Below are 19,547 nucleotides of genomic sequence, written 5' to 3' on the forward strand. Positions count from 1 at the left end.
GGATTGGAACTGATGTAACAATGACTGCAGATTGTGTTTACATAGAAAAACAGAATTGGGCTTCACAGGAGGAAATGTGAGCAGGCCAGAAACAGGGCAGCAATGAAGTTACGTAAGTTGTCAAGAGTTTGATAGCACCATGACGTTGATCATAAAACTCTTCCATGATGTGTGTCCTCATGAGAACCCTGAGGTGCCCGTTTCCATGACTCTGTACACTATGCTTTGCTTTGCTTCACATTCTCTATATTGAAGAAGCTGGAGTAGAGCAGCTTTCTATTTCTCAAAAAGATTAAATTTGATCTCAATTAAAGGAAGACCTTTCTAACATGTGGGACATGAGTAGTCACATTGGGCCTGGCCTTGTTATCCTCAGGTGGCGTATTTGTCATCAAATATAGCAGTTGACCTTGTGGGGAGGATCAGCATTCAGGGTCAGTACCAAGCAGCAGAGAACTCAGCCCATCACCGGTTGAAAGCAGAGCACTGCAGCACCTAGGGAATGAGGTTCTTGACTCAGCTAACCATTGGTTAATTAGGCTAAGGCTTGTTGAATATTTGTTGATACTTGCCCTCAACTAGCTTTGAACTATGAATAAATATATCTCAGCAGCTGGCTCTGACAGCGGGCAAGATGGAAGCACCCAATAGAGAATACTATGAACCAGTGTTCTTTTCCCTGGAAGTGTCTTTCTTACTCTGATTTTTCTACTCCTTCCCATTTGCAGGCCCCACCTCCTTGGCCATAGGAGTGAGCGCACCACGTGGACTGGCCCATCAGGGAACTCAAACTTTGCCAAAGAAAAAAAGGATTCCATATGGAGATCACCCAAGTGGAGGAAGGGGAAAAGAAAATCAGACACACTGGCATGAGGACTGGTCTACACTGTTTATTTTTTGCATTAGCTTTAACCAAAGGAGGAATGGTAGTTTTATTGTCTCAGTGAGACCCTCGATATCATTCATTGTCTTCTGAAGAGACTATTGGTCGCTGCGGAATAGAAGAAAAGATACTCATGCTCAAATTCCATTCCACTGTAAAGTGCACAAAAAGAGTACTACCACATGAAAAATTCATGTGTCAGGAAAAAGAATTCTTGAAAGAATGATCACAATTTTTATTAGATGTTTTGGCCATGAGTCATTTATTCCCTTTATGATTTTTTTTTATTTCTGGGGAACTAAAGCAGAACTTGCAAATGAGGAAAGTTAACATTCTTCACTTTTAATAAAATATGGGTGTGTTTTATAAACTAATTCTTAGATCTTACATCTTATTAGCTTCATCTCTTTAATTCCAGTCTGACAACAAGAATAAGTGCTCAATAAACTTAAGATAATACTACTAAACTGAATAAAAAACAGATTAATAATAAGATTTCATCAGTTCATCTGTCAAATCAATACTTCGGAATTAATTGTGGATTGTAAATTTCATTTTAGTTTACTTAGTACTATATATTTGGGTGCTTCCCTATGATTTTGATCTAAATATATAAGGAAATAATATTTTTAGATTGCTATAATAAAATCTGTCAAAGTTATGTTTAATTTTATGATAATGTCTTTCTCTTCCATTTCAAAGTGTGAGGGAAAAGAAATTTATCTGTTCAAATTCTATTTTATGTTTTGTGGCAAAATGTAAAAAATCTGTGACTCCTCCTATACATTCCAAATAACTGTCATGGAGAGGCAGGAAATAAATTTTGTCCAGGAAATTTCAGTCTTCTTCCCTCCCCCACTAGGAAGAAAGTTTTGCATTCATTTGCAAATACACTGACTTCAATATTTCACATGTGTCTATGAATATTTCAACTATTATAATATAGATCTCTCTGTCTCTCATTAATGATGTGTTAAAATCTTAAAAAGCTGTTTGCTCAACATGATTGGTCAAGAAGATTTGTTAGATCAATAAGAAAGGCTATATTGGGATTCTCTTAAGAGTCTTATGACATTTCCAAAGTTTAAAAATCCTGCAGAATAAAAAACATCTAAATTTCGTATAAAGAATAAATAACTGTGGATTTGAACTAATGTAAGAATGAATGAAAGTAGAATGGGCTTTACAGGAGGAAATGTGACCAGTCCAGAAACAGGGCAGCAATGAAGTTATGTAAGTTGTCAAGAGTTTGATAGCACCATGACTTTGACCACGAAACTGTTCCATGATGCGTGCTCTAATGAGAACCCCGAGGTGCCCATTTCCATGACTCTGTACACTATGCTTTGCTTTGCTTCACATTCTCTACATTGAAGAACCTGGAGTAGAGCAGCTTTCTATTTCTCAAAAACATTCCATTTAATTTCAATTGGAGGAAGACCTTTCTAACATGTGGGACATGAGTAGTCACATTGGGTTTGGCCTTCTGATCCTCAGGTGGGGTGTTTGTTATCAAATATAGCAGTTGTCCTTGGAGAGGATCAGTATTCAGGGTCAGTACCAAGCAGCAGAGAACTGAGCCCATCACAGGTTGAAAGTAGAGCACTGCAGCACCAAGGGAATAAGGATGCTGCTCTTTTACATCCACTCTCCAACAGTTTTCATTTTCAATCAGAGTACTTAAGTAGGATTGATTGTTCTTCCAATGGTAATGTCCAGTTCTTTGTTCTCTCAAGAGCAATGCGTACCAATTGTAGCATAAAATATTTTGCTTAGAGTTTTCTATTACATTGAGCCTTTATAGTGTCATACACTCTGTGCAAAACATCACATCATTTCATGTAAATTTCACAATTCTCTGAACTAGACATTATGAGTCCCATTTTACATGTTCATAAAATGAGCTTTACGGAGGGAAGCTTCGTTACTTTTCTTCCAAAGACACTCAGTGGTAAGAAAGAGCAGAGGTGATTACAAATCTGATTCCAAATCCATAATGATTAACCTGTATACTCAACAAACTTTACAACATGGACTTGCTGAAAAGAGGCTTATAAACTGCTTTATGAAGAGTTTGTAATTAGGCATTCAAAATATACTACCATCCATTCAGTAACCATGTGTGCCAAACGTCTTGTAGGACCATGACAAAGAAATAACTTGTTGAAATTAATCATGGAATAAATATAGAGCAAAAAATGCAAAGAAGAGATATTTTCACCGATTATTTAAAATTAGTATGAAAAGTACATTTTAAAAGGAACTAACAAAAAAACAACAAAAAAGAACTGTAATAATATTCAAAATGCAATATTGGAGTCCTATTTGTGCTTAGCAAAAAACTAAATCAACACTGTTTCCAAATCCTACGACTTCTCTGAGGATAAATTTAAATTTATTATTGTGAATGTTATTCAAACCATAGCTCCATTAGGCATCAGATATTTCAAAATCTCTGATTTCCTCTTAAACACTAACCCTGTGCCTTCCATTTCTGATTTCATCTTCAGCATTAACCCTGTCCCTTCATTTAAAGGAAGTTCAGTGAAGTTCAATGCTCCCCAAACTACTGAAAAATGTCAAATTCATTTTTTTAAAGGTCTGAAAGAAACAAGAGTTTAATAAGATGCCAACCTTGGTTTCTGTCCCTCTCATCATTTCCTTGAAGGATCTTAACTCAGCTAACCATTTTTAATTAGGCTAAGGCTTGAGAGTATTTGTTGATACTTGCCCTCAACTAGCTTTGAACTATGAATAAATATACCTGAGCAGCTAGCTATGACAGAGGGCAAGATGGAAGCCCCCAACAGAGAATAATATGAACCAATGTTCTTTTTCCTGGAAGTGTCTTACTCTGATTTTTCTACTCCTTCTCATTTGCAGGCCCCACCTCCTTTGCCATAGGAATGAACTCACCAACTGGACTGGCCCATCAGAAAACTAAAACTTCCCCAAAGTACCAAAGGATTCAAGGTGGAGACTTGTTTCATATGGGGACCACCCAAGTCCTGCAGTGGCTGACTACTGTGAAAGAGAAATGTCTCTCCATCTGACATCAAGAACTAAACAAGTCAGGTGTATATGCCAAATGTCTTCTTTGATATAAGGAGGGCAACAAAGAACAGAACAGGGGGGAAGAGCATGAGAAGAAGACCACCATTATATAGGGATGAGAGGGGGGAGGGAAAGGGGGAGAGAAGGGAAATTGCATGGAAATGGAAGGAGACCCTCATTGTTATACAAAATTACATATAAGAGGAAGTGAGGGGGAATTGAAAAGAAAACAAGGAAGAGAAATGAATTACAGTAGATGGGTTGAAGAGAGAAGATGGGAGGGGAGGGAAGTGAGGATAGTAGAGGATAGGAAAGGCAACCCATATAATCCCTTGGTGCATGGATGGCAAGTGCTCATAAATGGAGTGACCATGGTTCTGGAAGATGATACTTTCAGTACAGGCTGCCATCCTGCTTCATGAGCACCAAGTGAAAATGCCGTTGCCTAGTCTGTGCACATTTGGGGAGGAAAGGGAATTTTGTATTGTCAATCTCTAAATGAATACATTACCTTGCCAAATTATCTGACCACCTTTTGATCAAGGATCTCATGAAACTAATGATGTAGATAAGAATCCTTTGGTAGCTGCTACTATCCCTATATTTCTTGTGATGATACACCTCATATGCATACTATGTGGCTTTCACCTGCAGTGTCTTAGGCATATCTGTTCTTGAACAATATATCTGGTGCTACAGAAAGGGAAACAATGAGACTGTTAATGCCCTGGGGTGCAGCTCAGTGGTAGAGCACCTGCCTGCCTTGCACAAGGCCCAGGTTTCAGTTCCCAGCCCCTTTAAATAGAATGTTATTCTTATTGTAGACTAATAACTTGGAAATATATTTTCAAAGAGTAGATGAAAGTCTGATCAGGGCCAATCACTCACCCCTGCCCACCCCAACTTCCTTCTTCAACTATGCCCATTCTTCAACTGTGGAATGTGTCATATGTATATACTTTTTTTCCCCCAGGGCTGGGGATGGAACCCAAGACCTCATGCATGCTAGGCAAGCACTCTGTCACTGAGCTACATCCCCTTCCCTGTACGTACTTTTATTATCAAGCATTCTCCACATCTGTGCTACCTAATTCTAGGAAATAGTTTTCATTTCATTGCTTCACATGAGCTCAGAGAGTCTTTCAAGAATAACCAAAACCTAAGTTTCAATAGGTGAGGGCTTGGTAGACTTGGGCATATAATTCTTGAAGTCTCCAAGGAAACATCAGTTCCCAACTCTTTGCAGACATGGGATCATTCTGCAGTTCCACTTCTTGCCTGGAGACCATAAACAAGAACATGGTTCCTAAGCTATAGAACTCAATGTGGTTCTGTTACAAAACACAGAGACTTGATTGGCCTTTGTCTTGGCACAGTAGCTCCAAGCTTGGAAGAAATATACCACAAGGAGACATTAGATCTTGCAGCATTATTTCATCTCATGTGTACGTTTTCTCTGTGATTTTGCAATCTTAGAGCATCTGAATAAGAGGTGGTAAAAGTCAGGGTTATAGATTTCCTGCTGGCATTGTTACAGATTATGAAAATGGAAAAACAATAGAGGCTCATACAATATGGCCTAGAATTGCAACATTTTCAAAAATACCATACTTTAAACATTTCTGTAAGGCCCCAAAGGAAAATTGTTTAATATGGTTTGGGTTTCAATTTGAGATGTCACATTGATGGACTGATATGGGTGGGAGGTTTGGGACTGAGGGTTATTTTGTTATTTACTAATAAATGAGAGTACTTCATCACAAAAATATATCACAGCATTTCATTTTAATATTTGGCTTAGAAAATAATTGGTGCTCCCCAAAAGATGACAAAGTCCAATTTCTCATGCTATTGTAAAGATTGTTTTTTTTTTTTCATTTGTTTTCAGACAGAAAGGAGACTGTTCTGAGCTGCTCCCCACATAGAATCTGAGTTGCTTTTTGTGTCCATATGGAGTATTCTTTTCCTCTCGGTGACATATGCAATGTTCAAGTGAATTGACTACTGAGACATGAAGTGATTCATGAGGTCCCCTGAACCATTTGCTCTGAGGACACATCATGTCCTCCTGCTGATCCAGAAAGTGCCCAGAAATCCACAAAAAATGTGCTGAAACCAAGAAGCTTCATTATAAATGGCACTACCTAGTCACCAAGCTGTGTCATCTCTTGCCATTTAAAATGAACAGATGTTATTTTTGCTCTGAACTGGATTGCAAAACATCTAATTTTTTAGCTCTTTTTTGCCAGTGAAAATCACATGAACAACAATACCTGAGCTACTTGCCAGAGTGCCAGAAATATTTGTTCTCCAAATCAAGCATGTAAGGATCTCAGAAGGTGAAGGATTTAGTCTGGCAGCATTGAAAGAATGGACTGGAAGGAGGGCCAGAGTTTCAAGGTGTTGGTCACTAAGAACCAACCTGTTGTGGCCACTCTGCTTTCTCAGGGTGGGCCTGCAGTTAAAGAAGGCAGCTGTAAAAGGGTAATGGAGGTGTCGTAGTTTTTGAGTGACAGATCAGTATATATATATTTTTTACCCAGGTAACTCCCTGCTCCTGAATTCTGCCATGCAACCAGACCTGACAGTGAGCCGAACATACAGTGGTCCCATCTGTCTACAGGACCTGCTGGACAAGGTACTCCTGACACAGTCCTCCCTCTTCAACCCTTTGTCGGACATCAAAGTCAAAGTGCAGAGCTCAATCATGGTTTCTCTGGGAGTGTCTGAGAGAGCCGAGTGCCACTGCAAGAATCACTCTGGGACATTTCCCCATGGAAACAATCGCAGCTTTAGTACAATGCATCCCCGAAATAAAATGCCATACATCCAAAATCTGGCATCACTCCCCACAAGGACAGAACTGAGGACAACTGGTGTCTTTGGCCATTTAGGAGGGCACTTAGTAATGCCAAATACAGGTGGGTGGTAAGTGTGTGCCTGTGTACTTTCCAGAGTTTGTTTAAATACTTCATATAATTATATCCTGTCAAAGTCATTTTAGGATGTTTATCATCCCTTTGTCAGAACAGAAATACCACCACTCTATCGGTCTATTGCATTAACACCATGACCAAGGGTAAGATTAGGCTTTGTGGTTGTTATCTCAGAAAGTTTTAAATGCCTGTTAGAGTTGGTAGACATATTAGCTGGAAGTGTCTAGGTAGATCCCTGGGTTTAAGCCCCTTTGAAATATGTTACCTAGGGCATGATCAGGTAGCCCCCAAATCATTATTTGGCATGACCACAACAAGTACCATGTTTATAGCTTTGCATGGCTTATATGCAAGTAGATAATTTAATGCAATGGCAGTCTCATTACATCAGTAAATGACCTAATAAACACACTCAGTGTTCATAGACCTTGCTAAGCGTGTTACTTCATGATGAGTGATGATGAATAGTCATTGCAAAGCTGCTCCTTTGAATTACCACTTCAGTTACTGGGCTGTGTTGTAAGAGCAATTAAGTTCCAAGTATTTTCTTTCTTTCTTTGGGTTGGAAGAGTGGAGATTTTCTTGATGATTTGCAGAACACATAAGGTGCCCAGCTCCGCCCACTTTTAAAATGACGTCCTAACTGTGGATTAGTTTTTGGAGTTGCAGCCTGGGACTTAAGTAGGTGGCAGAATTTCACTTTGTCCCCTGAGTCCTAAGCAATGAGAATTGGGTAGTGTGCTGGGTCACAGGATGTCTGGCTGAGAGGGATGGGGCCATTGGATCTGCAAGCATCCTTAGATTAGCACAGATTTAAGGCTGTGGCAGGTTTCTCTCTAAAGTAAAGCTAACTAAAATTTTATCTCATAAAATAAAATCTGTAATAGGACTAGTCCAATATTATTGTTCTAGCCAACTGAACTCTCTAACAGTTTACTAACTTGAAACTCAACTTTTCCTTAAGTTGATGAATATTGACTTGTTCATTCTCTCCCAAATTAATTACTTTCTTTAAACGTCATTTCAAAATCTGTTTTACTTCTTTTAAATAACCCTCTAATGCCACCCTAATGATTATATTTGGATAAAATTCCAATCCTTCATACCTTTCTTGGTTAGCATTTTAAGACATGAAAGGATCTTGGTTGAAATATGTGTGAGCATCAGTGTATAAATGTTTGCATAGGATGTCACTCTTCTTTTGATGACTCAATGTAGAGTGAATCAGTCAACCATATTTACCAAGTACTCTCCCTTTAAGGTTTCATAAGTTACAACTGTGTGTTCTGGATGAAGAAATGTAAAAGACACATCCCCTACCCTCTCAAAGAACAAGATACACACATCATAACTCATACAAAGTCATGCATTGAATCATTGTGCTTTCACCTTATGTCCTCTTCCTAGCTCATGATTGGCATTGTCTCAGTAGTTATGAATTGAATAGGTTGGCAAGTACTCCTCCCTTCTCTTCCCTTTGTCATTTTATAATGTGTATTTATGTGTGTGTGTGTGTGTGTGTGTGTACACGTGTGTCTTCTACACATATCGAAGGAATGCCAAGACCAACCCACCCATCAGCTATGTTTATTTTATGTTCATTAAAGAAAGTGAGGAGATTAAATCATAACGAACCCAAAGAGCTTTCTTTTCCTCTCCCTCTGACTTAACAAAGACCCAAGTTGAAAACTAAGAACTCTGATAGCTCTGTCAATGATTCCCACACACCTATTCTGTGAAAGGGGAATTTTCAAAGTTCTTGACAAGGAGCACTGAACAAGAGTCTCTGAATGTGTTTGGGGAAAAATAAATGTGGAGAGTTGAAACATATCTCCTGTTATTTGCAGGATATAAATGCAAAATATGCCCTGGAGATAAAGAAAGCAACACATAGAAATCAGATTGCTCTAATGCCATCCATCCCCAATTGTCATATAGCACATGCTAGAAATGATTTATATTATGCAAAATATAAAACAGGAAACTCAGACAGGTGGTTGGTTCTGTTGTCATATTAAATAAAAGGCTGTCAGAGTAGCAGGTGGATTTGGGGGGGAATATATTTTTCTTTGATCAGAGTTGACTAGTGAATGACATACTGAAAATGAATACTTCTTTAAGAACCATAGGCATAAAACTTTCCCACAGTGCCTCTCATTCTTCATAATATAACTTGCCAAAAATACCACCTCCATCTACAACCCTTGCTTTGATTGACTGTCTTCAGACTCTGCATACAATTTGCATGTTTGGGTATGAGGAAGGAAATGTGTTTGACAGATAATAATAATAATATAATTTCTGATTGAAGAAGAGGAAAAATAGTTTAAAGCTCCAATTATCCTGTAGATTCTGGTTGAATTTAGGAGTATCATGAATAATATTTCAATCTAAACCCAGGGAATTAAGCTGACTTGAAAGAAAAAAGACATGCTGTGCTGCCTAATAGCCCCTTTTCAGATAGCTTCATTTATATTTCTTCTCTTTGGATCTGGAAGTAAATCATTAAGCCATGATGATCTACACCAGACAACAAGATTTACAGCCTGGCGTTTTTACTAGGAATTTTTAATCCTCTTCATTTATTCATATGTGTATGATCTGTTTAGTGTGTTGCTGCTCTGTGCAAGGCATTCTGCTAAGTGTTGTTGATGTGATGTGGCATTATTAAGAATAGGGGTTGCCTGTGTCTTTGTCATCATGGGCTAGAGAGCCTGAAGGGAAGGCAGCAGCAGAGAAAGTGATACGTCAAACTAAGACAAGGCACAATAACTAGGACATGTTCAGGTTGACAACCAAACACACCAAATATCCTCTGCATTGCAACTTGTGTTCAACAGCAGGAAAGGATATCATGGAGGCCCCTTCTTTTGGCAACTCTGTTTAAGGAAAACTAGAAAATGCAAGGAGGCACATTCCTGACTGGAGGTCCCTAAGTGTGTTGGTTAGAGTTCTCCTATGACTGAAATTAAGGTCCAGAATATAAATGGGTCTCCTTGTTGTAAGACTGTGAGCAAGATTTAAATGTGCCTCATTCTTAGTGCTACTGAAAGATACTAATGATAACTAGCATGTTACTAAATATTGTTCATACATGTGAATCACAAATAACTTGTTTTGCAATGAGTCTTGCATTCCTCTACTGTTTAGCTACTAATATAGGCACATAGAAGGCTAACAAAAAACAAAACAACAGCAATAAAAAAAACTTGCCATCTCTAGATTTAAATTAGCAGCAGCAGCCTGAAAGCTTTTTGTGTGATTAACTCTAATGAAAGAGAGAAATAAAAAGATGAGGAGAAAAGATGAGGAGTTGCATTATTCAAAAAAACAGGATGCCTTGAGATTTTATTATGTAAAGATTATATTATTACTCCATTTCATTTCTTTTTATAACGAGAAACTACATTAAAAAGAATCTCAGCTCTCCCTAGACATCTCTCTTGGCCAATGTGAAATATTTTCCTCACTGCATTCAAGAGAAGAGAGTGGACATTTAAAATGCAGTGTGATGTGACTTCCTATGCCTTTCCTCCTTGCATTATGTGATTTCGCTCATAACACTGCTGGGTTTTTTTGCAATTTCACATTAATATGAATGTGGTTAAGGCACTTTTAGCTTAACTCTTTTAGCTTCTGTTTGCAAATTTGGGACCATATTAGTTACACAATAACCTAAAAGGTTCCTCAGCTTATCAGATGCTTTCATTTTTCCTAGTTTTCTTGGCAAACTGTGTAGGCCTCTGAGTACTACCTCATCTTGCTTTCTCATAACAGGTTCACACAAATCTTAGCTCACCCATCATCCCAGGTACATTTCTAGAAGTGAGTGGATACAAACAAGATAAATACATTTTAAAATTTGGGAGCAGATAAACTTATGTATCAATATTCTCAGATATGTTTTATATTATATATATATATTATATATATAATTCCCAGATATGTATGTGTGTGTGTGTGTGTGTGTGTGTATGTGTGTATGTGTATGAATACAAGTGACAATAAATGGGACTGCAAATTGATGCAACTACACTGGACCAATTGAAGATTCCTTTAAAAACTAGGAATGGAAACACCATTTGACCCAGTTATCCCACTCCTTAGTATATATCCACAGGATAAAATCAGTCTACTACAGTGACATAGCCACATCAATGTTCATAGAAGCTCAATTCACAATAGCTAAGGTATGGAACCAACCTAGGTACCCATCAACAGATGATTGGATAAAGAAAATGTGTTATATATACACAATGGAATATTACTCAGCACAAAGAAGAATGACTTTATAACATTTGCTGGTAAATGAATGAATCTGGAGACTATCATACTAACTGAAATAAGCCAATCCCAAAAAAACAGAGATTGAATATTCTAACATGTGGATGCTAGCACACAATGGGTAGGTGGGGGTGGGCCATGAAAGTTCAGTGGATTAGACAAAGGAGAATGAAAGGCAGGGAGAGGGGATAGGAATAGGAAAGATAGTAGAATGAATCTGACATAACATTCCTTGTACATATGTGAATATACCACAGTGAATCTTGGCATTGTGTACATCCACAAGACTGGGATTAAAATGCAATATATTCTGTGATTGTATAAATACATCAAATAGGTTCTACTGCCATGTATAGCTAAAAAAAAACAAATGAATTTTTTTAAGAAGAAAGAAAAACAAAATTCCTTTTCCTAGCATGTTAATGGAGTTGTGGTTGGATGTGAAGATTTTCTCAATCTGCCATATTTCACTTTTGGTTCAGCTCCTGTGACTATACCTTTATCAGAGATTTCCCCAGCAGACTTTCCCTTTCATCTCAACCCTCAGAACTAAGTTCCACTCCCAATCTCAAACTGACTCAAACAAGGAGAACAGACTGTCATGCTGATTTGGCGGGGTATGAATGTTTGAGACCACCACAGCAGTCCCTTCTGAGGTTTGGATGTGGTTGTCCTCCTAGGTACATGTGTTAGGATCCTCAGGGGAGCAGGATTGAGAAGGGGTGGATCCTATAAAAGGTGAGGCCAAGAGGGAGGCCTAAGTTCATTGGGAGAGTGACCTCAGAAGCACTCTCTGAGCACAGAAAAACCCTGGTTTTTGTCTGGCTTTCTGTCTGATGATGAGATTTCTTCTTCACTATGTCACATCAAGTCACAGGATGTTTAGGTGATAAGGAGAGAATGAGCTCTTCTCCTGACAATGATCAACTTTCCATGTAAGGCTAGAAAACGTGGTTACAAACACAGCACACTCCAAGTCATGGCATCAGATCTCTTGACACAAGGTCTTTAAGATATGAAAAATATAAAGATCCTTCCACTCAGACTCCATCCCCAGGTTCAAAAGCAGCAGTGTCCTCCAGCTGTTAAACAGACCTGCTTCTATAGTGTCCTACCTTCAGTGTGACTGTCTAGTGGGTCATCCAATTCACTGCTGAAAACAAAGATGCTCTTTGGGATCCAACCATACAAAACAGAGACATAAACACAGGGTGGCTACAGAGTGGCTCTGACATTGCTCCTACCTCTGAGTCCATGCTGTGTGGACAGCATCTTCTTGCTCTGACTTCTGATGCCAGGCTCTGACTGGGTTCTGTGCAATCGGAGGCCTTCCACAAGACAGTGCAATCAGAACAAAGCCTCTTCCACTTGGAGTTTCAGGAATGTATGCCTCTAATTTGGAAGCTCTTCAGCGGAATCCACAGGATGTTCTAAAAGAACATAGAGTAAGTGTCAGTACATGGGTCTGGCTGAAGATTTCTCAGGCAGCAGTGTATGGACACAGGGCTGGAGTGGTTGGAGATGGTTGAAATTCACCCGAAGATAGAGTTGCTGCTGGGACATGATCTATGGTGGATAAAGAAAGGTAAAGGCATGGATCAGTAGTGCATGAGAAGGAGAGCCTTGGCTCCAGCTAAAGCCCTGCTAATCAACCTGGGATGGTGAATTTACCAATGGCTTAAAACATAAAAAATGTTGGGCTGGGGATGTGGCTCAAGCGGTGGCGCGCTCGCCTGGCATGCGTGCGGCCCGGGTTCGATCCTCAGCACCTCTCTCTCTCTCTCTCTCTCTCTCTCTCTCTCTCTCTCTCTCTCTCTCTCTCTCTCTCCTCTCTCTCTCTCCTCTCTCACTCTCCCTTTAAAAAAAAACATAATAAATGCACTGTACAATTCCATGGCAGCATCTTACCACTCCTCCTGCCTTGTGGAGTCCTGTCAACTCCCCGCTGTTCTCTTTCAATGTTTCATGATCATTCGTCTTCCTTGTATCTCCAACTGCTTCTATTGTATAAATCGTCTCTCTATGAGAGCTTTAATATTCTTGAAATAGGTGCTGTGTCTTGTGCTCTCTTTGGCTGGATGGCGTGCACGCGACCCACTGCATTGCCTACAGACCCAAGGCCCCAGATGCATGTGCAGATCCCGCAGGCAGGGAGCCTACTGTCCGCCCTGCTCCTCCGCAGCGCCTGCTCCCGCTGAGGGAGCTTGAGGCAGTACCTGGCAGGAGAGCGGCGCCACTCAGGTCGCGCTCTAGTGGTGCCCGGGCTCCCCCTGGCGTGGCGTCCGCGGGCCTGACCCTGCGCTCAGCCGGTGGCAGGCAGCTGTGCAAAAGCAGACGCGCTGAGGCCGCCCTTTCCACGAAGTTGGCCGCCGTCCTCAGAACTTCGGTCGCCTCCAGCTTCCCAGGACGCGGCGCGGGCTCCGGGCCATCCTGAGGGCGGCAGGTGAGTTGCTTATTGGAGGCGCCATTCGGACCCACTGATGGTGGGGATGGCGCGCGGCGACTGTGACCAACTGACAGTTGGTCCCTGTGGTGCGGGCTGATGGGAGCCGGGTGCCCCGCCCACCCAGGCCGGCCTACCGCCAGGGGGCGCCCTCAAGCTGGGTAGGGGCGGCGGTTGAGCGGTTGGGCGCGTGAGTGAGTGTGGCCCCACAGGTCCCTGGGATGGGCTTCCAGTTGGGGGCGGGGGGGGGGGGAGAATCCCTGGAGCTGTGACAGTTGTGCCTGGAGGCAGAAGCACCAGAGGATCAATAATAACCCCTGGTTTGGCTGCCTTCCAGTTGATTCAGGCCACCTGTTAGGTCCTTGCTTCCTGAAGATTTCCCTAACAATGCCAGCTCACACCTAAAGCTCCTTTTTCCATCTCTTCATTTTGTACTTAGGCTAACTTTTTGTCACTCTGTGTTTTATGTTTCTAAGTTGGATTATTCGCTTTCTACAGATAGATTATGAATGTCTCCAATGAGGACTTTAATATTTATTTCTCTTGAAACTCAGTTTTTATTTTTGACCTACCAGCAACCAAGAACTGAGCCTTTAAGTGTGCATTTTCTTCCTTAATTCAGCTAACGAAACAGTTATTGAACACCTACTGTGTGCATTCATTGTGCTTGGTGCTGTACTGGACACTTACCATGCCACTTGTGGTCTAGCAAACGTCCTTAGTGCCCTTAACAGTTGCAGTGGTCAAGCAGAGTCCTCAGGGAAACCAAGACACCAGCAGGGACTGAATCATGGTCTAATAGAATCAGCAGTTGGCACTGTGGTGGGACAAGCTTTTCATAGATGACATAGTCCCAAAGTTGTGGGTAAGTGTCCTATCAGGGATGCAGAAGTGGCAGCAACTGCCATAACCCATCCATACCAGGGATGCAAAGGGGTGACAACAGCTGGCTTGACTACCTGGCTGTGTGACAGGGTGATTGGTGACTTTCAGTCGAGCCTGTGGACCACTGTACCTGACTTGAACAGTTGGAAACATGTTGTGGCAGTGACCTAAACAGACACCCAGTTGTCCTTGGCAAGGATCAATACCAAGCAGCAGAGAACTCAGCCCATCTCAGGTTGAAAGCAGAGCACTGCAGCACCAAGGGAATAAGGACATTGCTCTTTTACATCCACTCTGCAACAGTTTTTATTTTGAATCTGAGTACTTAAGAAGGATTGATTATTCTTCCAATGGTAATGTCCAGTTCTTTGTTCTTGGAAGAGCAATATGTACATATTGTAGTATAAATATAACTATGTTGCCAAGAGTTTTTCTATTACATGGAGCCTTTATAGTGTCATACACTCTGTGCAAAACATCACATCATGTTATGTAAGTTTCACAATTCTCTGAACTAGATATTATGATATCTAGATATTATCCCATTTTACAGGTCATAAACTGAGCTTTATGGAGGGAAGCTTCATTACTTTTCTTCTGAAGACACTCAGTGGTAAGAAATAGCAGAGGTGATTTCAAATCTGATTCCAAATCCATAATGATTAACCTGTATACTCAACAAATTTTACAACATGGACTTGCTGAAAAGAGGCTTACAAATTGCTTTATGAAGAGTTTGTTATAGGAAACTTCAAAAATTAGGCATTCAAAATATGCTACCATCCATTCAGTAACCATGTGTGCCAACTGTCTTCTAGGACTCTTACAATTAAATAACTAGTTGAAATTAATCATGGCATAAACATAGAGCAAAAAATGCAAAGAAGAGATATTTTCACCGATTATTTAAAATTAGTATGAAAAGTACATTTTAAAAAGAACTAACAAATTGTAATACAATTCAAAATGCAAGATTTGAGTCCTGTTTGTGCTTAGCAATGCCGAAAAAACTATATGAATACGTTCTTTCCAAATTTTATGACTTTTCTGAGGATAAATATAAATTTATTATTGTGAATGTTATTCAAACTATAGTTCCATTAGGCATCAGATATTTCCAAATATCTGATTTCCTCTTAAACACTAACCCTGTGCCTTCCATTTCTGATTTCATCTTCAGCACTAACCCTTTCCCTTCATTTAAAGGAAGTTCAGTGAAGTTCAATTCCCCCTAAATTACTGAAAAATATCAAATTCAATTTTTGAAAAGGTCTGAAAGAAACAAGGGTTTAATAAGATGCTGACCTTGGTTTCTGTTCCTCTCATCATCTCCTTGAAGGATCTTGACTCAGCTAACCATTTTTAATTAGGCTAAGGCTTGAGAGTATTTGTTGATACTTGCCGTCAACTAGCTTTGAACTATGAATAAATATACCTGAGCAGCTAGCTCTGACAGAGGACAAGATGGAATCACTAAATAGAAAATATTAGGAACAAAATGTTCTTTTCTCTGGAAGTGTCTTTCTTACTCTGATTTTTCTACTCCTCCTCATTTGCAGGCCTCACCTCCTTTGCCACAGGAATGAACTCACCACCTGGACTGGCCCATCAGGGAACTCAAACTTCCCCAAAGTCATAACGGATTCAAAGTGGAGATGTGTTCCACATGGAGACCACCCAAGTCCTGCAGTGGCTGACTTCTGTGAAAGAGAATCTCCATCTGAGATCAAGAACTAAACAAGCCAGATATATGTGCTGCCCTGTGTGGCTTCTGTGAATGGGAACAGGAGGATGCAACATGGATGCATATTCCTCTCATGGTGGTGTTAGTCACCTTCTAGACTGCTGTTTGTAAGCCCAGACAATCTCTCCACCTCAGCTGCTTCCTTCTTGTTCAGTAAACAAAGACCATGCCTGCTCAGGGAATGGAGGGTGGGTATGGAGTTTTCACTCTGATCCAACTCTTGTTACAGCTTCCATTACCATGATCAAGAAGGTGACTGAACATTCAAGAGCCAAACTGGATTTCCACACAACCTTGTTCTCACTTTTGTTCTATCAAGCACTGATGCACGAGTTAGTTCCATGTCACAAAGTTGGATGACATCTACCTTTCTGCATGCGTTTCCTTCACTTTTGATTTCTTTAATTCTATCTTAATATACTGATTTCAAGGGCTAAGTCTACTAACCAATAGGCAAAACTTTTTTAGATGAATAGAATATTTTATGCATTCATAGAATAAATCAAGAGTTTGGGCCTTCCTGTTTTCTTAATATTTTTGGATTACAAATGCCAAGTCACAGATACCTTGTCTAGGATTTTCAGTGGGTCCTCAAGCATAGCTTATTAACTAGCCATTATACAGATAATTGTTGACTAACAAGGGAGTGAAGAGTAGTTTCAGCATTATGAAGGCTCTAAGATGTCTATTCTATTCATCTTTTTTTTTATACATAGAAACTTTATTTATAAAAAATTGCATTTCAGATAAAAAAAAATGGTTGCTACATAAAAAATAATTACTACCACCTCATGTTGTAAAAAAAAAAAAAAGCAAGGAATAAACAATTGTGGAAAGTTTTAAACATCTTTTTTTTTTTTTTGGATTTCAGCATTTTATTTTTTTTTTTAACTCTTAATTTTTTTATTGTTGGTCTTTCAAAACATTACATCTTTCTTAATATATCATGTTTCACAATTTGATTCAGAATGGTTATGAACTTCAGATTCTCCTAGCTTTTTAAAGTTTACTTCATATGATATTCTGCAAGCTAAGTTTCTGTAAGAGAAAGAAATTAGGAAGAATTATATTTGATACAGAATCTATAAATCACAGAAAATTTATATGTTAAAGGAAACCAGGTGAGATATTTAAAATGTTATTTAAATTATTGTAATTTACTTCTTTATTAAAGAGCAATTATATGATTCAGATTCAAAGTATGGTTTCTCAAAGAAATATGAAACCTGAATTGGAAAGTGATAAGACCCATCACAGAGCTATTTTGTACACTAGTAATGCAACTCCTGGTCAGTTTACTAAAATCCCAAGTGGCAGATTAATTATTTAGCAGTGGAATAAATTGAAAAGTTGGCCCCATCTACTTTAATACAAATTGAAACAGCCGACTCTGCAAAACTCTCAGCAATAATCACAGAAAAATGCAAGTGCATTTGAAATCAGATTTTGCATTTGGTCTAACATTATTGTCTCCCATTTTTTTCCCACTGAAAAACCCTCAAATCCATTCGCCCCCCCCCCAGCTCATCCATTTTTCAGCCTCCAGTCCCACCCTTGACACTAACCAAATCCCTAATGCAGTATTTCTTGCCTGCATCTTCCCTCCTTCCCTGCTTCTCCCTTCCTTCCTACACATAATGTATACAGGGCACTGAGGGGTAGATGAGAGAGCACAGGACCATATATTTCCAAGAGGATAAGTTACCATCTAATGGTGAGTGTGGGGACAGTGAGAATGACATGAAAAAAAGAATTAGGAATAAATGCAACAACAATAGGCACAATTGAGGTACCAACTGCTGTGAAGACACAGATGAAGGAGTAATTAATTTCTGTCATTCTCAAGCAGGGATAGCTGACAAATATCTTCACTCTGCTTATTCCCTTCCCATCACTTCTAATGAGGACAATTTGGAATCTGGCTTGTCAGGTTCTGCTACCAAAATATGAAATTGGAATATAAAATTTATTCTGATGTGAACCACAGAAGATAATGGATTGCACTTAATACAATGAAGGAACAGTTTATCGATGAGGTCTCTGAAAGGAGCAACAATCCTTAGTCCCTGTAGACCTCAAACCCCAATGCGGGTTGCTTTCTGCCACTCTCTCCTTTATCCCTCTCTGCCCATTTCTCAACTCTTCTTGGGATTTAGAAATAAGTGGGAGGAAGAAAGAAGCCTAATCATTAGAGACATTCTTATTCAGCTGTTAATTCTCCTTAGGCTGCAACTTTGCATATGAGCTCTTAACCCCACAAAATGTATTATTGAATGCATGGTCTATTTAATTAGTTTTAAGACATCCTCCTTCCTGGCTTTTCTGAAATAACAAACACAAAATATCTCAGGATAATGCACACATTCAAACCTGAAGAATTTAAATAGGGTTCAATGGGATGCTGTATAGCAGGTGCCTTTTATACCCCTTTTTTTCCATCTAGTATATCTGGAAAATCAAAATACATTTGGTGGGAAGGGGGTATGGAAAAATACTCACTGGTATAAAGAGAGAATAAAGTATGATGTAATGTCATAGAAAAATAATTTAGCAAATTCATAGTAGGTTAGTGTAAAGTCAAACATTCTTTTTTCCCTCAAAACTAAATCTCTTAGTAATATCACTGGACTAAACATTCTAAAAATGGGGAAAGCTCTCAAGTGAGAGTATATCAGCTCTGCAAGTGACTATCACTTTCCCATTCCTCTACCTCAATCCAACTCACACTTTTATGATTGGCTTCTTTTTTGACCCAAGTTTGTTAATCATGTACATCTGTGCTGAAAGTCATAGCCAAGTAGGAAAATGGCGTCATTCCTACTTGGCTATGGCTTTCAGCACATCTGTAGGCAAATTGCTCTTCCAAATTGAGCTCTCAAGCTGCTCACATTTTTTTTTCCTTCCCTTGATAAAATCTTTGGAGCATGCATTTTCTTGACACTTGTTTCTGAAATAATCCCCAATTATGGATATTTTAAAGGGTTCAAGGGGCTCACAAAATAAATCTGGTTTTGCATATAGTGTATTGCTTTTCATCTGATCCAAAATTGCCTAGAGAAGAGAATTTCCTTAGAGACACAGGCACATTGCCTTCAATATTCCTCTACTTTCTAGAGACTGGTGGTGAGATCTAAGTAGTAACTGGCAAGGGATTAGGGTTTCCTCTATTCCACCAGGCCAACACACTTCCAAAACAACAGCTTCCAAGGGTGTAACAAACTCCTTGTCTCCTTTCTGGATCTTCCTAATCTATCCAAGGGCTTTATTGTCAGAAATTCTCCATTATATTCTCTTTCCTGGGCACTCTATGACAACACA

At 39.5% G+C, this 19,547-nt stretch overlaps 1 long non-coding RNA gene across 1 annotated transcript; it reads right to left on the reverse strand.

Moving 5' to 3' along the window:
• Nucleotides 1-9,047: 9,047 nt before the first annotated feature.
• On the reverse strand, nucleotides 9,048-13,693 carry LOC144370428 (uncharacterized). The gene is made up of 2 exons (XR_013430395.1): nucleotides 13,066-13,693; nucleotides 9,048-12,587 (listed from the first exon to the last, which is right to left on the reverse strand). It is a non-coding gene; the product is annotated as an uncharacterized LOC144370428 (long non-coding RNA).
• Nucleotides 13,694-19,547: the final 5,854 nt, after the last annotated feature.

The sequence above is a fragment of the Ictidomys tridecemlineatus genome, chromosome 14, assembly GCF_052094955.1.
Source record: "Ictidomys tridecemlineatus isolate mIctTri1 chromosome 14, mIctTri1.hap1, whole genome shotgun sequence".
Lineage (NCBI taxonomy): Eukaryota > Metazoa > Chordata > Mammalia > Rodentia > Sciuridae > Ictidomys > Ictidomys tridecemlineatus.